Source organism: Lathyrus oleraceus, chromosome 2, assembly GCF_024323335.1.
Source record: "Lathyrus oleraceus cultivar Zhongwan6 chromosome 2, CAAS_Psat_ZW6_1.0, whole genome shotgun sequence".
In the NCBI taxonomy this organism is placed as follows: Eukaryota; Viridiplantae; Streptophyta; class Magnoliopsida; order Fabales; family Fabaceae; genus Lathyrus; species Lathyrus oleraceus.
The window spans coordinates 393,603,533-393,616,715 of record NC_066580.1 but is presented as its reverse complement, the minus strand read 5'-3'; positions in this window follow the sequence as shown (position 1 = coordinate 393,616,715).

The following is a 13,183-nucleotide window of genomic DNA, read 5'->3' as shown; positions in this document are numbered from 1 at the left end:
TGTTAGGCACCCTACGCATCCGTAGTACTCTACGGGATCCACGCACAATAGGAAGGAAAATGGTTGCTAAAACACTGCTAAAACACACACACACTGGCTGAAAGAAGCGAAAGAGACTGACTGAAACTGACTCGGCAGGATGTCGCATCCTGGGCCTACTTAGTCTATCAGACATAGACATCAGAGTCGAAGTAGTTCGGACTGGGGAAACGACACATGCTTGCTAGGATGTCGCATCCTATGCATACGTATCTCCTTGGACGAAGGAGAATCAGAGCATTCGTAGCTCGGCTGACACGCACACAAACAAAACAAAACAAAGGCAAACGTGGAGCCCGACTGCCAATTGCTGGACTTATGTCAGCATCCGAACCTAAACAACACAACAGATAGATAGGGAGTCGGGGACTCAGCCTATAACTGTCAAACAAAACACAAAAAGAAAGAAAGGTGCCCGGAGAGATCAGCTCAATCTCCTGCCTACATACTTCATCTGGTGTGAAGATCAGGGCGATGTAGTTCCCCTACGCAGGGACAAAGATCTAGCCTAACCAGATAACAGAGGGAGACACAACACTAGGGAGACTACGACTCGAGCCTAGATGTTGTCATGCAAAGTCAACCCTAAGTTAAGGTTTCTAGCTAAATGGCACGAGGGCCAACCTATCCTAGACACGGCTTGCACAGGAAGCAAGGGTCTCGATTGCAACTAGGGCAAGAGAAGAGGGAGATCTCAATCGCAACGAGGGCGAGAGAAGAGAATTAGAGTTAGTGGTCAGTCAAACTCGGCAAGACATCGCGTCTCGTGCCTACGTATCTCATCTGAACATGAGAATCAGAGTTGCCGTAGTTCGGCCGGCAGGGAAAAAGGACTCGATTGCAACTAGGGCAAGAGAAAGGAAAAGTCTCGATCGCAACGAGGGCGAGAGAAAGGATCGCAACGAGGGCGAGAGAAAGGATCGCAACGAGGGCGAGAGAAAGGATCGCAACGAGGGCGAAAGAAAGGATCGCAACGAGGGCGAGAGAAAGGATCGCAACGAGGGCGAAAGAAAGGATCGCAACGAGGGCGAAAGCAAACAAGGATTAGTCTAAACTAAACCTATCTTGCACAAGAGCAAGTCTAAAGCTAAACCTAAGAGGCAAAGCAAACAGGCAATCACAATCACAAGAAGCACACTCTATATGCATACAAGAGGCTCACACAAGGGTTAGGTTTTAGTCGAGGGGTCATATCAACCTCAACAAACAAACCTCTGGAATGGGGTGAAGTGTGCTCTTAACCTTGCCATTGAGGGGCTAAGGTGAAGCAGATGAAAGGATGAAGTGAGGATGAGACCTCACAGCTCTTATCCCTGGCCAGGGAGAGCTAATAGACAAATGAGCATGGGTCCAGAAAGTGGGAACCCTTCTATACTCGAAGACTCTGACACTGTACACTTTGTACAAGATCTTGGGTTTGTATCCCAATGCATCAACACACAGCAGTGTGAGCAGAGGGATGACACAACAAGAGTAGTGGGGGATAGATTGCATATCCCTACCTTCCACCAATTGCCTTACTTGAAGGACTTTTCCTGCTTGGGACAATTTTAAACAAACACAGGCATTGCCTCTTAAGGAGGACTTCAGACAGTTTGCCCGGTCAAACATCAGACCGGGTCTCCAGACTACATGAAGAAGAAAGGTATACCTCAAAAGCAATTGCTAAAAAGCAAAGCAAGCAACTAAAGCAACTAAAGTGTACCTGAAAAAGTCAAACTTATTAATAAACAAGTCAACAGTTCAAAGCAAAAGGAGTGAATAAACAGTCAGCCACAGAAGGTCAACTGTGCAAAGCAAGACTCAAACACATGAGTCAAACCATCTACAAAACAAAGGTTAGTTCATATGTAAACAAATCCAATCACATTTGTATGATCTCAATGGCAATGGTGCTTAACCTGAAACAGGAACTCAATAGTAAGCACAAAAGACCACTAGGACTAGCCTAGGGTCAAGGATGAAAGGAAAAAAGTCAAGGCAGCAAGGAAAAGTCAACCAAAACCAAAGTCAAACATTTGAGAAGCTATCACAATTGGGCCCACATTCAAATCATGCATTATGATCATTTCATGAACATTTGAAGTCAAAGTAAAGCAAAGGAAAGCACACAAAAGTCAACAGAATGACTTGCATCAAAAGTCAACCCAAACATTTTCAAAAATCATCAAATAAATCACACTCAATCCTAACATCTAACATGGTATACATGTAAAATTTCATGGCATTTGGATGAGAGGAAGGCAGTCAATTAAAATCATGAAGTCAAACCAAGTTCAAGTAAGCATGATGAAAGTCAACAAGCATGGGTCAACCTCAAAAAATCATATCAATTTGAAAACAGAAGAGAAATGAATGAGATTAACACCAATGCAAAGCTCAAAGAGTCTAGTTATCAAATATGAAATTTCATGGACATACAATATGATGTGAGAATTTCACAAAAGATTTGGCAATGTATAGCACAAAAAGTCAACAAATGACTAAGCAGGGAAGAAAATTCTCAATCAAATGAAAAACAGCAAGATTAATTCCAAGAAAATTCATGTACCAACTAGACATGTGATAGATGATTCATGCAAAATTTGGGGTCATTTGGATGTAAGGAGACATGTGAACAAAAATCAAGAAGATGCACATCATTGGTGTGACACAAATTGTCACACCCTAGTTCAAAAAATCACAACTAGCAAACCACAAATGAGAAATGTATAAACTCTACATGGAAACAAAGGTCAATGTGTCTAGTTTCACCACAAAACATTTCAAGCTCATTGGATACAACATGAGTATTTCACAAAAGAAATGGCAATAGGTATCAATTGTGCATACATGTCAAGAAAATAATTATCAATTAAAATCCAGCCAATGGAAAATTAATTAAAAATCACAATAAAATACTAGACATCTTTGTGATCATCATGCAAAAAAAATCAGAATTTTTGGAGTTGAAATGGATGAGAAATTAATTGTTGAAGTTGATGCACAAATTGATGAAACATGAAGCACATAGCATAGCAAGATGGTCAAACGTGGTCAACGCAGTGGCAATGTTGTAATATCCGCCTCACTAATCAAAGCTGCGCGTTTTGGCAAAGGGAAATGAAATGTTTTGATTGGCTCTCAGCCAATAGAACAGTAACTTGGCCAATGAGCTTCATATTTTCTGTTTTAGAAACCCTAGGGTTTACATACAGCAGGGCAAGCTTCATCATGTTCAAAGTCATCAAACAAAATTCAAATCATAGCACACAAACAACATGGTATTGGTACAGGCAAAATCATTCAGCAACACACAAGCATAATCATGCGAATTTCTGGCAAATATTTTAGGGTTCAGCTCAGCAGCATGCTTCATCATTCAACTTCATCATCATGAACAACAATCAACAAACAACATCAAAAATCAATCATGGCAAGGAAGCACTGTCATCATGCAACATCAAATGACAAACAAGACAAGCATAAGTTCCTGCAAATTTCTGGACAGGACAAGATTTAACATGAACAGCACACCATCATTCAATGTTCATCATCAAAGCATCAACCGCAACCAACATCAACAATCAAAACAAAGCAATGTAACATCATCATTAAACAACATCAGCTAACAACCAATCGAACACAAACATGGGAAATCTGGGCCGGTTTAGGTTTAACAGCAGCAGCACACATTCATCATGAAATTTCAACAAACCCAGAAAGTTTAAACAAGCATGTCATTAGCTTCAGCAAACATCAAGCAATACAAATATGGTAGCCATTTTCACTAACTCGATGCTAGCAAGGTAAATCGAGCAGAAATAGGTTTGGACACACAAAATGAAATCCAGATTTCTTGGCCATGACACAACCATTTTAAGCATGCTTTAGTTCATTAGAATCAGCTCAAGAAAATCTTTCATAAACATATCATGGCATGGCAAATGATGGAGGTCGATCACTTACTTATTTTTGAAGAAAACTGATGTGCAGTGTTGTTTTGGTGGTTACAGCTCGAAACAGATGGCCTTCATGCTGTGGAATGATGGAATCTTGAAGTTGTTTGGCTCAGCAATGCTTGGAAGTCTTCAAATCTCATTTCACCATTGTTGTGGCTTGAAGAAAACAGAGTAGGAAGATGCAGTTCCAGCTGGTAAATGATGTTGCAAAAAGCTGCTAAATGTTGGTTGGATGAAGAAATAATGGGGGAATGCTCGGGTTCTTTGAAGGGTTTGGCAGAAAAATCTCAAAATCCCAAAATGCAAGAATGAGAGAATGTCAGTTTCTGTCGTGTGGCTGCAGTGTCTAGGGTTTACAAATGTCAGAAAATGCAGCTTATATTCCACTGTTTAAGGTTGCTAATCCAGATGATAAGTTGGTTTAACTTAAAATGAACCATTTGCTGTTTTTGCTAATTTGGAAACAAGTGAATATTGGAGGGTGTGAGCTGCTCGAGTGGGCCTCAAACAGGCTGCAAGTAACCTTTACCAATGCTGTTTGTTGTTTGTTCATGCAATGTTAACCTTACTTTGCTTATGTGACTCCATTTGCCAAAATTACTAACTTTGCATAAGTGAAAGAGGAGGTGTATGCTTGCCACGATTTGGGCTTTGGCAAGGCTGCACATGACCAATGCAATTGCTGTTTGTGGTCTGCTGAATGAATTGCTAATTGTTGCTCATTTATTTCAAACCATTTGCTAAAATTGCCAAGATTGCACTTTGGTCCAAAATGGTGGTAAAATGGTGGTATGATGATGATTTAGGGCTTTGAGCAAGTCACAAATATGATTTAAAACATTTCCCAATTGGCCAAAGTGAGAAAAAGTCCATAAATCAAAAAGTCAAACTTGAGTCAAACTTGGTTTTTTAATGAAATAGGTCAAAAAATGCCATTTTGATTGGCAAGGTTTTGGTGGCTGAAATTTATATTTTTGGAAAGAGGAGGAAAAATGTGGTTTGTAGGAAAAAACCCCACCAAATTTGGCCTTATGGTTTGAGAGATATGCCCCTTTGAAGTTCAAGATTTTGTGAAAATGAATTGATCATATCTTGACAACCACACATGGGATTTGAGAGTTCTTGGACTTTTTGAAAATGGGAGAACAAGATCTTCAACTTTCATGTTGGGCAAAAATTCATTTGAAGCTTGTATCATGATGCAAGTTGAGGATCAAGAAGTTTCTATTTTTGGCAGTTGAAATTACAGGTCCAGTTTCTATTTTTGGAAATTTTCTGATTGGCTTCAAATTCTTCCATGATGTTGATTGCCATGACATATGAGGCCTATTAGGACATGAATAAGCTCTCTCAAACCATTTCCATCCATCAAAACCAAAGAATCAACCACAGTTGACCAACTTTGACTTTCTAGGGTTTTGGACTGTCTATGCATTGACTGATGAATTCCAAACCCTAGTTCCTTGAGACCTTGACTTCAAATGATGTCCCAAGTTGTATGGACTCTTGATTATTGATCATGGTGCCCAAATTCCACAAGAATGGCCACCATCTACTACTTTGATTGATTGTTGACTGTCTAGGGTTTTTGCCTGACTGTGCATGAACTGGTGGCTTCTGAGCATCCAACCCTTGACTTGAACACTTCAAATGAACCCTCTAGTCATGTGAACTTGTTGGACAAAACCTAGGGCTTTGATTCCTTGAGAAACACCCTTGCTTGATTGGTGGACTGATCTCCTAATCAGTTTGACCTAATTCTTGCTTGCTTGCTCTTGAGGCAACTGGGGACAATGCAAATGCTATGCAATGTATCATGATATGCTATGACCTAATATGAGAATGTATGTACAACGGTAGGTGCAAATTTGAGGTGCTACACACACTCGCATGGAAGATTATCCACAACCGGTTACTGGGTTAACAAAGGATAAATCGACCGAAAAGAAAGGCATCGGGATACCAAAACTAGGTATATAATGATGACCAATCAAAGGAGCAACAATCATTACCAAGCAAACGGGTAAATGAAAGGCGATCCGCTGGGAATGAATTGCAAGCATCCGACAATTATTCACAGGGACTGGCTTGGGATACATTGATAAACAATCAATGATCCGGGGAACAAATCACTAGCAAACGGTGAAAAGACCCACTGGCAACTTCAAAAGGGATAACATTGCGAGCATACGGCAATGATCCAGAAGACAACTTGCTGGGGATAAATTGCTAGCATCCGACAATTATCCACAAGCAAAGGGAGGAATATCAACATCAAATATTGAATGAAGATAACCACAAAGAGTAACCATCATCGGTTAGGATGAACAACAAGGTTAACTCTGCAAAAGGAGAAATTAGGGTTTATAACTACCGAATACGGGGTAGAATACCAAAAATCTGGCTGAAGAAACAAGAGGTTAACACTACCGACTACTGGGTAGAAACCACAGACTCAGCTGGGATAAAATTGCAAGCAACCGGCAATTATCCACTCGTACCATAAGGCACAAACTCCGATGGGGAGAACAAAACAACATGGGATTTACAACTACCGAATACGGGGTAGAAGACCACAAACTCAACTGGGGATAGGATGAATGACGGCCAAATACTGAGCACTTATTCAACTTATACCACCGGGAAACACAAATTCTGTTGGGGATAAAAACCACAACAACAGAAAATCCGCCATCAACCAGAACGAACCACAAAGGTTACCTCTGCTAGGGGAAAAAAGATAGGACTTACAACTACCGAATACGGGGTAGTAGCCATACTCTGGTGGGAATAACCATAAATTAGGGTTTACATCTACCGAATACGGGGTAGAAAACCAACAACTCTGTGTGGGGATGGGAAACAATCACAAATCCGCACGGGAAACAAAATAGGGTTTATAACAAAACCACACACTGCTGGAGAGCAGGCAAATAGGATTTACGACTACCGACTACTGGGTAGAGGACCAACAACTCTTGCTTGAGGAATAAAAGGTATATAACCACAAATTCCGCCAAGAAGCCAGAACATAGGACTTACAACTACCGGTTACTGGGTAGAGGCCCAAAAACTCCGCTGGGGATAAATGAGTTGATGCCGGTTACTGGGCAAACCATTCATTTCTTCCACAGGGAAGCACAAGAAACAGCTGACAAAATGCCAATTCGGGATTGATCCGAAAAGACAGACTGAATCAAAACACGTCCTATGAGGATATAACTCAATAGGAAAATCCATCCCAATATATATGTTGGGAGGAAACGGAAGAAATCGTCATCCACGAGGATATATCTCAGTGGGGAACCGCAGGAGGAAAATACAGACACTTTCTGCTTATGGGCTGACTCTATATGGAGAGATTAACCACCCGACATCTGCTTGGGAAGATCTATAGGAGAGATCTATATCACCCAAAGCAGGAGATAACAAACAAGAGATATATGGCAAACAATGCAACATGAATATCTGAATGTTTATGAATATGCATGAATATGCGTGATTTATGTTTGATGAATGCTGACAAAACAGACATATCTAACACAACAGGCCCAGGAATCAAACGTCCGGTACTATACTTCCAGGGTAAAAACCAACTGGAAAGCCAATCTGCTAGAGATCCACATGCTGTAAAGCGAAGATCTGCGGGTACTGCAGGGGATACAAAGAGATCAGGATACACTAAATCTCTGAGTCCTGGATCAATAAACAACCCAAACAGGGTACAGAAAGTCACAACAGGCAAAACTGCCACCAAGACCAATCTGTATGGGAACAAGAGAATCCTGAGGATATCTGCAGGGGATCCCAACATCAACTGAGAAACAAGAGTTCATGTCACAACCACGAACTGCTGCAAAAGTAACTCCAAACAACTCTGGGGAACAACCCACTGAAGGAGAATCATCCGAGTAGAATCTAACTGCACAAGCAACTCTACTGGGGAAAAGCTATCAAATATCCTTTCAGAGCACAAACCACTGAAGGAGAAAGCACCACACAAGTAGATTCTGCAACAAGCCACTCTACTCGGGGAGAACATACATCCAACGGATCACACAAGTAGATTCTGCAATAAGCCACTCTACTGAGGACCAAAAGTAAATCAGGAAATCACTCCAATCTTTGGGATGCTAGAACCACCAACCGACCCTACTGGGGATTGAGATCGCTTTCAACAGGCAGAAATTGCCACAACAACCATTCTGCAGACTAAGCTGGGAAAAATGGAAAGCAACCATGTTGAGGAGAGACACAACAACTCCGCTAGCGACTGCACTGGAGAGACTACTGCTGGAGAAGAACGCGAAGCCTTCAACAACATCTCTGCCTGCGACTATACTGGGGAACAACCCCATCAACAGCTCTGCTTGCGACAAATGCTGAGGAAAGCGGTAAGGTATCGGGATATCAATCCACCAACTACTGAATCTACCACAAGGAGAACAACCATGCTGGGGAGATTACTTGCTGGAGAAGAAACTGAGTCTTCAACAACATCTCTGCTTGGGGAACAACCCCAACAGCAAAGCGGGAGAAAGAGGATACAATCACATGCCAGGAATATGAACAACTGTCTTACCTGTTGGGAATCATACCACCCTCGGGAGAGCACTGAGACATTCCTGAGTATCCTTTCATCATTGTGAATATTCACTTTGTTTAAAACAACAATTTGAAAAATTTATTTGTTTAAAACAATGATATTTTATCAATTAAAACAATGCAAAACATTTGTTGAATTGAAACAAATAGGAGTGCAAATAATTGGATAAAAAGCTCAAATTTATTTGATGGAATGGTAGCCTGCAAATGGCAAGACTCCATAGATCTGTACAAATTTGAAATCAGTGATATATATTGGAGGAGGGCTACATTGAACATAATGATCCTTTCTCTACCAATTTGAATCTCGATGTATCCGAAGCTTTAGTTGACGACGAATCGAGAATCTTCTGACGAAAAGACGGCTGCGGAACAGAAAGTCTTGTCAGGATGCAGGTACTTGCCAAATCCCTAATTTTTGCCTAGATTGCCCCAGGGTGAGGTACTCAATCTAGCGGGATGAAAATATACTCTTTTTCAAGTCTCTAATTTTTACCTGGATTACCCTTACGGGTTCTCCACCGAGACGCTCATTTTTGCCTAAGCCGCCCTTTCGGGTTTTCAACTTAGCGAGCTATTCTGTTTTTCATTTGCATATACTCTTTTTTTTAGGCAAAGTATTTCTTGACCGCATCTGAATTCACAGGACGAGTGAAATCCTCGCCATCCATTGTTGTAAGCATCAAAGCTCCGCCTGAAAAGGCTCTCTTAACGACATATGGACCCTCGTAGTTTGGAGTCCACTTGCCCCTGGAATCGGGCACGAAAGACAAAACTTTCTTGAGCACGAGGTCACCTTCTCGGAACACACGAGGCTTGACCTTCTTATCGAATGCTTTCTTTATTCTCTGCTGATATAACTGACCATGGCACATGGCAGTTAATCGCTCCTCTTCAATCAAATTCAACTGGTCATAACGACTCTGAATCCATTCAGCATCAGTCAACTAGGGACTTGAGGGTATACTCTTTCTTTTTTCTTCTATTTGAAAAAAAATTCCCGATTTTTGATTTTTTTCGCCCTTTTTTTTTTTTTGATTTTTTGATTTTTACATTACATTTGTAATGCCCCAGTTTGACTGTTTTGCTGATTCTTATGATACAGCTGAATGAGCTCCTTTTGGTGCTCAAGAAGACGGGTAATCTCATCAGGAATCCCCTTCAACATCATCTTCCTCTACTTCGAATACAAAGAATTCAAGATTGGGAGATGGCGTTGGATCATTATGTTCAATGGGTTTAGAAATCCCTGCATAATGATTCTGGATAATGAAAAGCTTTTGAATTTAAACAAGCAAATCATTTATGCAGATGAAAAAGCTGTTTTATTTGTTTTTCATGGTTTTTTGTGATCACTGATTTCATGCAAAAAGCAAAAAGTGAAAACAAATGGAAAAACAAATGTTTAACAATGCATTAATTGAATGAAAACATCATTGTATTAAATGTGGCCAACAATGTCATCACTTCTCCTTTTGGCATGGGAGAAGGGTTTTAAACAAAGTGAACAATTACTCTGATCTATGGATGACTGTAGGAACATCTACAGCGACCCAATTGTGGCAGACACCACCAGGAATGACAAAATTGTTCAAATCTTCTGCATCCTCTTCCAAGATAGCAGCAGCTTCCTCTTCAGGTTGATCATCATGGATGAATCCTCCACTTGTGAACAAACCTTGCTCATTATATGCCCCAGAACAGTAGCCAATGCCAGCCCGGGATCTATTGTCTTCAAGCTCGATCACCTTCCCTAAACCAGCAACAGGAATAAATCCATCCAAAGCACTTCATCTAGCAAATACCTCTCTGAGTTCACAATTCTCTTGCCCAAGATAATCCATCAATCTGGCAGAGTTGACCCAATATAGTACCGGCGAAGTGCGTCTTCAAAAAAAATGAAGATCGCAGGGTCAGACCACAGGACCAGAAGCTGAGAACGACGCCTGCTTATGCAAATGATGCATGCAATGCTCGTGCAGATGATTTGTTTTTATTTCAAAGGAACTCAAGGGTTTTACTTGCAAACTTTGAAATATTTAATATTTTGATCGTATATGAGAATATCTCATCAGATACATCAGGTGAAAAAAATTTCCCGGTTTTTCCATGTTTGAAATTTTTTGCAAATAAACTCCTTTGAGTTCCTTGAAATTTTTCTTTTTATCTGATGATATGGATGAATGCATGAATGCAACAATCACACTCAAGGATCAAGCAAAGCACACCAAACAAAGGTCTTGGGAAAGCTCATTGTATCCCTAATATCAATCATCCATTTTGGTGGATTTAGGTTTTCACCTTATCGACACCCAAGTTCCATTGATATTAACGGTACATGAACCGGCTCTAACATCCTTAATATCAATCATCCATTTTGGTAGATTTAGGTTTTACACCTTATCAATACCCAATTTCCATTGATATTAACGGTATTTGAACGACTCAACCACGAATCACGGGTTTGCTGAGAGTCACGAGCATGGAGTCTCGGTTAAGAACCACCCAAAGGGAGTGTACTAGGGTTTAGACCTGCCAGACATGTTCTACCAGAGGTTCCCATAATCATCGTCCCATCTCTCGGATATTATCGGAGGAACGAATACTCGTATTCCAAAAATATTCTCAAGAGAGACTCTTATGAGTGTAGTATCGCGTAACAATCGCATCAGACATACATCTGAACGACCTCCGCACTACGTCCTAAAAAATAGGCCAAGATGGGTTTGGTAAACTAAGGTCCTTGGCTTCTAAGGCACATGATTGAACGAATAATGCCTAACCACAAATGACTTGTGTGACATTATTAATCCAACATGACCTCCACCAAGTGAATGGACTCGCAAGTCAACTGGCTAAGGAATACTCCACACCAGTCAACAAGACTACGCCATTCTCCTATCCTAGAGTGCACTCGAGTTCGGGTATAGAACTCATCTCACAGAGATCACCAAAGCAAACAACAATTGTATATCAAGCAATTCAAACATTACAATCAATACAGTTATCCCAAATTGTACAAAAATATGTCAAATAACACATAAACAATATATAATACAACAAGGGTGAAAAGTAGGCAGTACCACCAGGGAAGGTCTAATGTCGATCCCCAGCAGAGTCGCCACTTTTCTGTAGCGGTGTATTCGTCGCTATATGATTTATTGATTAAACCATAAGCAATGTATACAATGAATCGAGTCGCCACCGCACTTTTATTTATCCTAAGGACTGGTTAAAAAGCGAACAAAAACCTAAGAAGTTTTACACGTAGAAAACTAATGAAAAAGATCAGAGAATCTGGGTAAGGGGTAAATTACGCAATGGGAAGGTGTTAGGCACCCATCACGTCCTAGGTACTCCTAGGGAGCCCTTTTCACACTTGTTGTATAAAAAATGTTTATTTGTTTTGACATATTGTGCAAACATGAATGGGATGATGAGAAAAGAGTGTACAAGTTAGTTATTTTTGTGTTCGAACGGATGAACCCGTTGCCTACGTACCTTCCATCAAAGGTAAGGATCAAAACGCCGTAGTTCGGCTAAAAGATTTCCAAAAATTAGTGAGTTCAATTTTAAACACAAGAGCACTAAGGCTCTTCATTACCAATGGGAGAAAACTCAACCAACATCAACAATCCACCATGCGAGGATGGCTTCAACATACTAGTGAGGGGTTAACCCTATAATAAGTATGGAAGACTTACGATCAACTCACTAAGGATAAGGTGAGATTTACATCAACCACTATGGTAATTAAAACCTAAGGCTAATGCATGAAAACATATTAACAATGGACAAAGCCAAAACAATTGAATGGGTGAAGTTAATTGATTATGATTATTCACAAAATATGGTCAAGATATGATTAAGATTGATTCAAAGAAGTGTTATGAAAAGTGAAGTTTGAAAAGTCAAGGACTTATGGTCCAAGTTTCTAATTTGAAAAGAGGTGAGAATGTTTGCACAACAAGTCAAAGTTTTTGAGTTAACAACGTGTGAAAAAGTTTAGGACAAAGAGGGTATGGATGATGGGATGTAAAACTGTTGGTGTAAGCCCTAGAGGCCAATATTTTTGGTACTTTTATCGAATTATTTATTAATAATAAAAGGCATTTTCTTTATTATGGTTGATTAATAAAGTCCCTAGAATAGATAGTCCGTTTAATGTATTAAGTGTGACTTAATCATGAGAGCACATTAAACATAAGGGCACTGTTCTTAAAGTATTCGTAGTCGAGCTTTAATGTGAAGTGGGATAACATTAAAGCATTAAGACTATTATGTTTGTAGACTGATGATCACATCTCATAGATCATGGATAAAGAGTTATCAAGTCTTAAACATAGGTATGAATATTAGGAGTAATATTTATACCGGATTGACCCACTAGGAGAATACTATATAGAAAGTTATGCAAAGTGTCATAAGTTATTCTCATGGTGATAATAGTGTATACCACTCTTCGACCTGAAACCACTATGGATCCTAGATGTAGAGTTGAGTGCCTTATTACTGATCCAACGTCATCCGTAACTGGATGACCATAAAGACAGTTGATGAGTACTCCACGAAGCATGCTGAGGGACATGAGTGTCCTA